Source organism: Glycine soja, chromosome 9 (assembly GCF_004193775.1).
Source record: "Glycine soja cultivar W05 chromosome 9, ASM419377v2, whole genome shotgun sequence".
NCBI lineage: Eukaryota > Viridiplantae > Streptophyta > Magnoliopsida > Fabales > Fabaceae > Glycine > Glycine soja.
Window position 1 is genome coordinate 36,152,405 of NC_041010.1, and position 9,403 is coordinate 36,161,807.

At 33.3% G+C, this 9,403-nt stretch overlaps 1 pseudogene; it reads left to right on the forward strand.

Moving 5' to 3' along the window:
• Positions 1–1,670: 1,670 nt before the first annotated feature.
• On the forward strand, positions 1,671–8,638 carry LOC114368627 (annotated as a pseudogene).
• The last annotated feature ends 765 nt before the right edge of the window (positions 8,639–9,403 follow it).

Sequence of the window (9,403 nt, forward strand, 5' to 3'; positions counted from 1 at the left end):
AAAGGGTTTCCTTCATGATCAAAAGTTGAAAATAACATAATAGGTTTGTAGGGTGAAAAAGAGTTGAATAATCATTAATTACATTACATTCCTTCAAATAAACTAATTAGCTTAACCCAACAAAAACACACTAATGAATGATGATAAAACCTTAACCATACCCAAACACCTACCAATAGTGGTACAATTCAAGTTTACTAGGGTTGTCTATCCTAGTGTTAGTTCCATCTAAGGGACTGTGACCAAAGTATCTTGACAAAAACAATCTGCACTTAAAATGTCTTATCTTCATAGTTGTCTAGAAACCTTTGCTCTCTAATCTTGAAGTGATCTTCTTATTATGGTGCTTATCTATCCACTGCTTAGTGTCAAGCAGGGCCACAACCAAGAAACAAAAGGGAAAGGAAGAGGGGTGAGATATGAAACCAAAGGTGCTTAACATGCATTTACACTTTTATGACAACATACTTATACCTCCTCTTTATTGATCAATAGAACACATAAATAACTCACATCTAATCCTTAATTGAATCTTTATCATGCATAACACATTAATTATTCTTAGCAACACAACCCAGACCATCACCATCACCTCAAGCAATTATACGACCAAAATAGTGTTCAAATGTGGTTCATTATTATCATTCATGATTAGAGTTCTCTAAGCATAATCAATTCTCTACCAAACATAACATTGAACACTAGTAATGTTTTCACAAGCAATGTTATTACATTTATCAAACATATGAAAGGATAGAATCCAGGTTCAATTTACATTTTACCACACACAAGTGTATTCAATCATCCAATAGGAGTTAGTCAATGTGATACATGTTGGTACAATATATCAATCAATAATTATCTTGTAATTAATGCATGATGCATGCAAGTACCTGAAGATAATATTTATATGATGCCCTTGACATTAAATCGAGGAATAACCTAGAAGGCCAAAATTTTGGGGTGTCACTAAGCTTGAATATCATGGGATGGCACTAAACCTCTAGATGGAGTATTGAAAAAAATTGAAAAAGTCTCGCTCTCCAACTTGTTATACATTCTAATTTATAACATAGTGATATTAGTAATTTTGAAAATTTCTTACTTTCTACATGTGTTAATCCAAATATTCTAAATTAAATTTATCTTTCGACAACAAACGTTAAATATTTTATTTTTATTATTAATTATTAAAGTTTAAATGTATTTTTGGTTCTTAAAATTTTACAATATCACAAATTTTGCTCCTCAAAAAAATAGTTCATGAATTTTGCCGCATAGTTTACAAAATATTGCAAATTTTGCCTTAACTTAGAAAAATTGTCACAATTAATAAAAAAATTATCTCAAACTTTTCTTAATTGTATTGGTTTAAAGGAAAAACAACTACAAAAATATCTTAATTGTGACAATTTTTCAACAAGGGAACAAAATTCACGTGATTTGGGAATAAAATCCGCAAAAAAGAAATTAAAGAACAAAATTTGTGACATTATAAAATTTTAGGGAAAAATTGCAATTAAGTCAATTTGTTTGAATGTCTTTAAAAAATTGTTTGAGTAGAAATCAATAAAATAAAAAATAGAAAAATTCCATTCTTACCAATCTAAAAAAGGCAACGGTTACATTTTCCCTCGATTACATTCTCTCTCTCTCTCTTCTTTCTTCTTCCTATTACTTTTCCATTTCTCATCCCATTTCAAAAATTCACAAAACTGCATTTTCCTAGAAAAGTTATTTTCTTTTTCTCGAGAAAACCAATCCCCCCTTTCTTGCCAAGGGGGGTTTCTAGACCAAAGCAAATCACCAATCCCTTTTGTTCTCAGGTTATTACTCTTATCATTTACTATTATATTGGTAAATTTACCATCTTTGCTTTTCTGGGTTCCTTAAAATCATGTTCGCTTTTCGAGGAAAGTGTAACGACATAGTTTCTATTATGGGTTTCAGAAATTCTTCAATAACAAACAAACAAAATACAAAACAAACATCAACCTAAATTTAGTATCTCACGTTGTAGTTTTGTGTCCTACATATCCTAGGTCATTGAAATATTCTAGCTTTCCTCTTTTTTGCGTTTTGGTTCTTATTTTTTTATCTTTTAAATTATGCATTGTGCTCCTAACATTTTCCAAAATTATGTTGGTGGCAGAAAGCTACGTGCTTGTTTTGAAATTTTTTTATGCCGAGTTTGGATTGAATCTCGGGGTGTTCAACCAATTGTGTTTGGTTATCTTTTATTTATTTATTTTTCTTTCATTGGGGATGTTGGATTAAGAAAAATGGTTTTTGCGGATTATAGATCCAACACTTGAGATACATGGATTAAATGATGGAATCATGCTCTGTCAAAATTTAAAATTTTTGAAAAATGCATTCGGATCAAGGTCTAACACTAGGAGAGTAATGTGGCATTTTCAGTGCATCTGTATGCCAGTTTGTTTTAAGCCTAATGATAATGGTGTGGGTTTTAGGTTTTAGAAGTATTGTTTAATGGAGAGAACGGTAGATGATGTAAGTTTGGGAATTTGTTTTAGAGCAACTAGTACATTGTGTCATTGTTTCACATTTTCACTTATTTAACATATAGTTGAGCCTTAACCAAATGAGACCAATGGCCACCTTTATGCATTGGCTGTGGACTTTTTTTTTTACATCAACTGAAATCCTTTTATATAGTTTCTTGTAGAAATAGTATTTTTTTCAAGTGAGAATCTCAACACAATTATGACCATGCTGTCATTTTAAAGTTACTTTATTGTACTTTGTACATTTGCATTCATGCTTCTCATTACCACCAATTAATTGATGAGTAATTCTACATTGGAACTTGATTCTTCTTGGATGGTGACTCGTTTTGAATGATTGGTCGTTGATTTTAAATCTATTGTAAGTATTTGTTAGTTTTTACATCTGCAATACAAATGATTTGGAATGACTGTTTTCAAGTTTCACTTATTCTGGCCTTTTTTGGGGACATTGGTTTAAGAGTTTTTTGTTTTTTGGTAGATACAAGTGATCCGAAATGTCTAAACCAAATCATCTTTTACAAACCAAAACAACATGTGGATCACTTCTTGATGAACTTCAGGTATACAATAAATTTTGCTACAATTCATCTTTAATACTCCCTCTGCCTCACTGGCCAATAAAAATAATATTTGGTAAACTAAAGAAAGCTCTTATTGTTTGTCTTGGCTTATTTTTCATAATAGATAATATGGAATGAAGTTGGAGAGTCTGAGACTGAAAAAGATAGAATGGTGTTTGAGATTGAAGAAGAGTGTCTAGAAGTATACAGAAGAAAGGTAGATAAAGCAAATAGGTCTAGAGCTCAACTAAGGCAGGAAATTGCTGATTCTGAGGCAGAGCTTGCAAGTATCTGCTTAGCAATGGGAGAGCGACCAGTGCATGTTAGGCAGGTTGGACTTTTATGAATCACTATTTTTTTTATTGTTTTAGGCCTTGTATGTGTATTGGTTAAATAAAGTAGATTAAAGACCTTAAGAAATGAAACTGTATTTATTGTTGCATTTGCGAAAATAATTTGAAGTGATTTTACGTTACGTAAGATGTGTTCAATGAAGATTGTTGGTTATCAATAAAAGCTCATGCACAAATTTTTTATCTAATAAATTGTTTTCAATGAGTTACAATGTGCCAAAGGGGTAGTTGTTGTGTTGAGAGGGATAATATGGATTCTTGTAAAAAATAATATACCTTTATAGTTTTCTTTGTTGTTCCAGGCCTGGGTAAAGGAGGAGGGTTGTGTTAGGCCCTTAGTAGCCTACGTAAAACTGGTCCATATGCCTAACATGGTCACTCGCAACAATTTTGTTGTTGTATAGTTTTCTTGGTTGTTATTTTCATGAGCTTTGCAGTCAAACTAAGGTTACTTTGTTATCCAGTTGATCTACTAAGAAGAGGATTGGGTATTTCTTGTCTTTCATATTTTTCTAGTTTGACCAAAAAGCTGTAAGCTTGAAACAAGAGCTAGCAAGAGTTCGCCAAGAGCTGGAGGAAATGCAAAAACGGAAGTCTGGGCGTAGAAATCAATTTATAGAAGTTCAAGAACAAATTCAAAGTATCTCAAATGAAATTAGTCCAAGTATTACAGCTATTGTAGATGAAACTGATTTATCATTAAGAAAGCTTGAAGAATTGCACAGACAACTTCTTGCACTTCAAAAGGAAAAGGTCAATCTTTTTCTTCTAGTCCCCCCTCTCTCTTTGAGTGTGTGTAAATCAATTTAAAACATCATGCATTATTCTTTGTTACTTTCTATGCAGAGTGAGCGCCTCAAGAAGGTTCAAGACCACCTGTATACCTTAAATTCTCTTTGTTCTGTGCTTGGCTTGGACTTCAAGCAGACAGTCAGTGGAGTCCATCCTAGCTTAGGAAATTCAGAGGGACCTAAGAGTGTAAATAACGATACCATCAATCAATTGGCTATTGGTATACAAGGCCTGCGAAAAGTTAAATTAAAGAGAATGCAGAGGGTAAAAACTGGCAGTTCCAAGATCTAAATTAGATATGAAACATAATTTCGTGTTTATAATTTCATGTTATTTTCTCTGGTTGAAAGTTGTAAATTGCTTATGGTCTGGCAGCTCCAAGATCTAGCTTCAACAATGTTGGAGCTCTGGAATTTGATGGATACACCTATTGAAGAGCAACAAGTTTTTCAGAATGTTACTTGTAATATAGCTGCTTCAGAACATGAAGTGACTGAGCCAAACAGCTTGTCTGAGAACTTCATCTATAATGTGAGTTATAATTACTAGATAAAGTAAGGACTAGTTTTCTTGATTTAATGTGGTTATTGTTGGACAATCAACACATCCTCAAATAAAATTACCCACATCTACAAAGGATCGTGAGAACACAACAAATATTACAGCGTAGAAAAAATAATAACAAATATAAAAATTTAACGTGGTTCGGCACCTTTTGTCTACGTCTACGGAACCATCTAAAAAATATTTCTCTATCACAAAAATGATTACAAAATTGTAACCCACCTAAATAGTGTATCACTCCGAGTACCTCACTCAATGGTTACAAGAAATGATAACACTCTCACACAAAGACACTTTTCTCTCAACAAAGTGACTTTATTTCATAATCTCTCTTCACACATACATGTGTATCTTTTCCACTAATTTTCTTCTCTATTTATAGTGAAAATTACCACCTACTATAATAAATAAGTGCTCTTGGAAGTTGAAACAAAAACAACTTCCAATGCATCCATTCAAATATGCATTTAAATCACCTTAACCTTAGTGATAAAAATTCAATTCCCAATATGCACTAAATGCACGTTGCCTTTTGACTTGGAACTTTACAATTATATGTTCCTGGATCAGTAATAATTCCGTGCAGGTTGAGGCAGAAGTATCTAGGTTAGAAGAGTTAAAATCAAGCAAAATAAAAGAGCTTGTTTTGAAGAAAAGAGTAGAGCTAGAGGAGATTTGTCAAAAGACTCATTTGATTCCAGAAATTGGCAGTGCAATGAAATATCCTGTTGAAGCCATAGAATCCGGTAAGTTCCTAGTGAGAAACCACTGAATGAGCGCAATTATTTCCTCAGCAAACTTAAAGTCTGCATCTTCCTTTCTTTATTAGGATCTGTAGACCCTGCTTGTGTGCTTGAACAAATTGAACTTCGAATTGCCCGAGTAAAAGAGGAAGCTTTTTTCAGAAAAGAAATACTTGAAAAAGTTGAGAAATGGTTGTCAGCATGTGATGAAGAGTCTTGGCTTGAGGAGTACAACAGGGTTAGTTTTTTATCTTCATAATTTCTGTTATGCATATATAGGTAGGGACCAACTTACACCAGATTTTAAGTCTTGGGCACTTATTATACTGTTTTAGCAGGTTGGTATTATTAACATTGAATGTTTTTCAGCAGTTGGATGGATAAAATTCAATGTTCGTAAAAAAAGTTATTAAGAGCTTGTTTGTTTAATTTTTTTTCATGAATAATATTTTTATTTTTGAAAAAAAGATCAGATTCTAATTATTTCGAGTAGCTTGTGAAAAAGTTATGATTATAACTAACTTTCAAAATAAAGGAACTTTATAATTGTAATCAAATAAAAAATAACTTCTACTTTTTATAAAATCTCTAAAAATAAATTATTTTTTATACATCTTAACATCCCTTTTTTTTAAAAGCCTAAACAAATGGGCCCTAAATGGTGTAAATGGATTCCCCTTCCCATATCTATCACACTTCACAATTTATTAATTTTATTGTACATTTGTTTCTTCTAGGATGAAAATCGATACAATGCTGGGAGAGGTTCTCATATTACTCTCAAGAGAGCTGAGAAAGCCCGTGCCTTGGTTAACAAACTTCCAGGTATTTAGAGATCTTGATTGTTACTTTGTTAGCCATGAATCCATAATGTTATTTTGTTATTGGACCTTGAATGTGTCAATGATATTAACTGTAACACAGCTTTGCTTTTCTGTGCTTAAGTGTTTGCTTTTATAGTAGAATGTCTTTTTCATTTTCTTTTGTTTGCATATAGCAATGGTAGATGCTTTAACTTCAAAAACTGTAGCATGGGAAAAGGACAAAGGCATTGAGTTCACATATGATGGTGTAAGTACCCTCACCTAAGGAATCATTGGAGGTCACCTTGGTGTCAATTGGTTGCTCAAGTCTGTTTGAAACTAATTTTTGCTGTATGTGACTTTCTAGACCTGTCTGCTCTCCATGCTTGAGAACTACTCCCTATCACGGCAAGAGAAGGAGCAAGAACGTCGTAGGCAGCGGGTATAAGGACCACTTATTGCATTTAATTATTCAAATATTTCTCCAATACAAGTTTTTTAGTTACAAGAAAATTCCTGACTTTTGTCTGGTTTTAAAATTCAGGCAACATTTTATTGATCTGTATCAGGAACTTGTTAACATATTATGTTTCTGTTTCAGGAACTAAAGAAACTTCAGGGACAAATAATAGTGGAAAAGGAGGTACTGTATGGATCTAAACCAAGCCCTTCAAAGGCCCAGAGTGTAAAAAAAGCACCTAGGTTGTCAACTAGAAGTACATCAAGTAAAAGAATCTCCCTTGGATGTCAAACCCCAAAATCTGATTCAAAAGCTACTCAGTCATTCTCCACAGGGAAGACAGACAAAGTACACCAAAATGAGCAACTAAATAACCTGGATGACGATGTTTCATGTTTATCATCAGGTAGTTACTTCTTTTAGACTCTACCCCCCCTCCAATTTTTCATGTCTCTGGCTTGCAGAATTCTCACTTGGTATTTGGTAAGGATTTCCTGCCTGTTTGATTGAAAGGAAAGAACAGGAACAAATTCAAAATCTCTTACGAATTTGCTTCCCTTAATTTTGGCTAAAATGGTAAGGGGGATGTTTGGAACGTGGTAGGTTCTTTATAGGTCCAGATCCTGCTAAACAAAAATATAAATATTGGTAAAGCCAAATTTTCTGTCTTGGTTTTTTTTTTCCTTTCATTCATTTATGGAAGCAGGAAATTTTATTAATGTTAGATTCCATTAGCAATTAGCATGGCATTTTTCTTTCTGTTATTTTTCTTCTCAAAATGAATGACTTGAGCGACCTCCATCAATGTAGTTATGTGCCAACTTGCCATCTAAACATAATAGATTTTGGATACCTGTTTATGTTTTCTTTTGTTTTAGAAGAAGATTCTCCACCGGATTCTCCCAACTACTCTTCTTGATGGCTTTTTGATAAGGCTGTATGTGGCACCAAGGAATGGTTTAGACATTTTTATTTGTTTGATGTTGAAGGTGGAGGCCAAAGCCACATCTCAGCTGCTTGATTTTCCCCTAATTTCTAGCCGGTATATCAAGTATTCCTTTGATGTCTGTGTTTCATATAATCTGCACAAACAGCATATATGTGAATGGTTTATACAGATGATTTTTTTCTTGTCACATTCATGCATTTAGAACTCTTAACTTATTTTTGTTTTTCTCATGTTATAGCCAGAAGAGGACTTGATATTGCTGGTGTTCCTTTGAGAAAATACTCTACCGGTGCTGGAAGTGTTCTTGACATGGTATCTCCTTTGACACGACAACCTTTTTCTCCCATCTCTTTAACATTATCATCGAAAGCCAATGTCGCAAATGCTGCAAATGATACACAGAATGAGAAGTTGCAGAAAACATTAGTAGTTAGGCAATTTTCCATCTATCACTACCTCAAAGACAACCACAGTGGCCAATGAAGAGAACAAAACTCCAAAGGCAGTACCTATTCCTGACCCCACTACACCTTTGAAATTGTTGAATCCTATGAATATGTCCATGACTCCAGGTCCTGCATCAGTTCCTTATGGAGTCTCGGCTCAAGAGATTGAATATTCCTTTGAGGAAAGAAGGCTCGGTTTTGTGTTAGCATAATTTGTTTGTTTGGTTTTCCAGATTACATAGTTACATTGTTATAGTAGTTACCTGTGATGATGATCACAAGTCAAATGTAATTGTTTTTCCAGATGTACATAGTCAGAGAAATGGATGTGAACTATGGTGTGGAAAGAGCGTCTTAATGCAAAATTTTGCAATCTAATGTAATGTTTTTTTTTCTTCACAAATAGAAGTTTAATCTCAAAACTGTTTTACCTGGCCTATATTTCCCAGCAGTACTCTTCTCTTGCTGGTTTGATCTCCACTTTAAATATAAAAAAAAGTTATATTAAGAGTAATAATGCGTCACACGTGTGACTCAGTACCTACATACAACCAAATCTATGTTTGTTTAGCTTTCTCACCAGTAGATTGTGGGAGATCTCATGCACCTCAATCCTACCGAAAACAAAGTCAACTTGTTTTAGTTAGCAAAAGAAAAATTCTTTATTTGCTTTATAGCTACCAATACTGACAACTGTCTACAGCTTGTAGTGTCAAGTCAACAACTAGCAAAAAAAAAAGTTTATTTTTTAATACACAATTTAGCTGTGAAATAATATTGCTCTATTTGGATTTGTTCCCTTTTCCTTATGTTCATCAGTTAAGTTTCCACGTTTGGGAAGTTGCTGCAAAAAAAAATAGCACTGTATCTTCTTAGTCTCCAAGCCTAATAGTATCTGTGTATGGATACCCTATTAAAATAGCACTGTATCTATTAAGTGACTAGTAGCCCCTTCTGATTACGAGATTTTTCTGTGTTTAATTTTTTGTCCTTTTTTCTTCTCAAAGAAGAAAAGGTTTTAAGAAATGGCCCCCTTTAGTCAACACAAGCTGTGAAAGAGAAGAAAGGGAAAAAGAGAGAATAGAAGGTCAAAAATAATGGGAGAAAAGATAGAAGAGCAGTGCATGCGTTCTAATGACATCTTAGAGTAGATTCACCAAACCAATAGGACATTTCAATTAATTAATTTTCTTTTTGCTTGT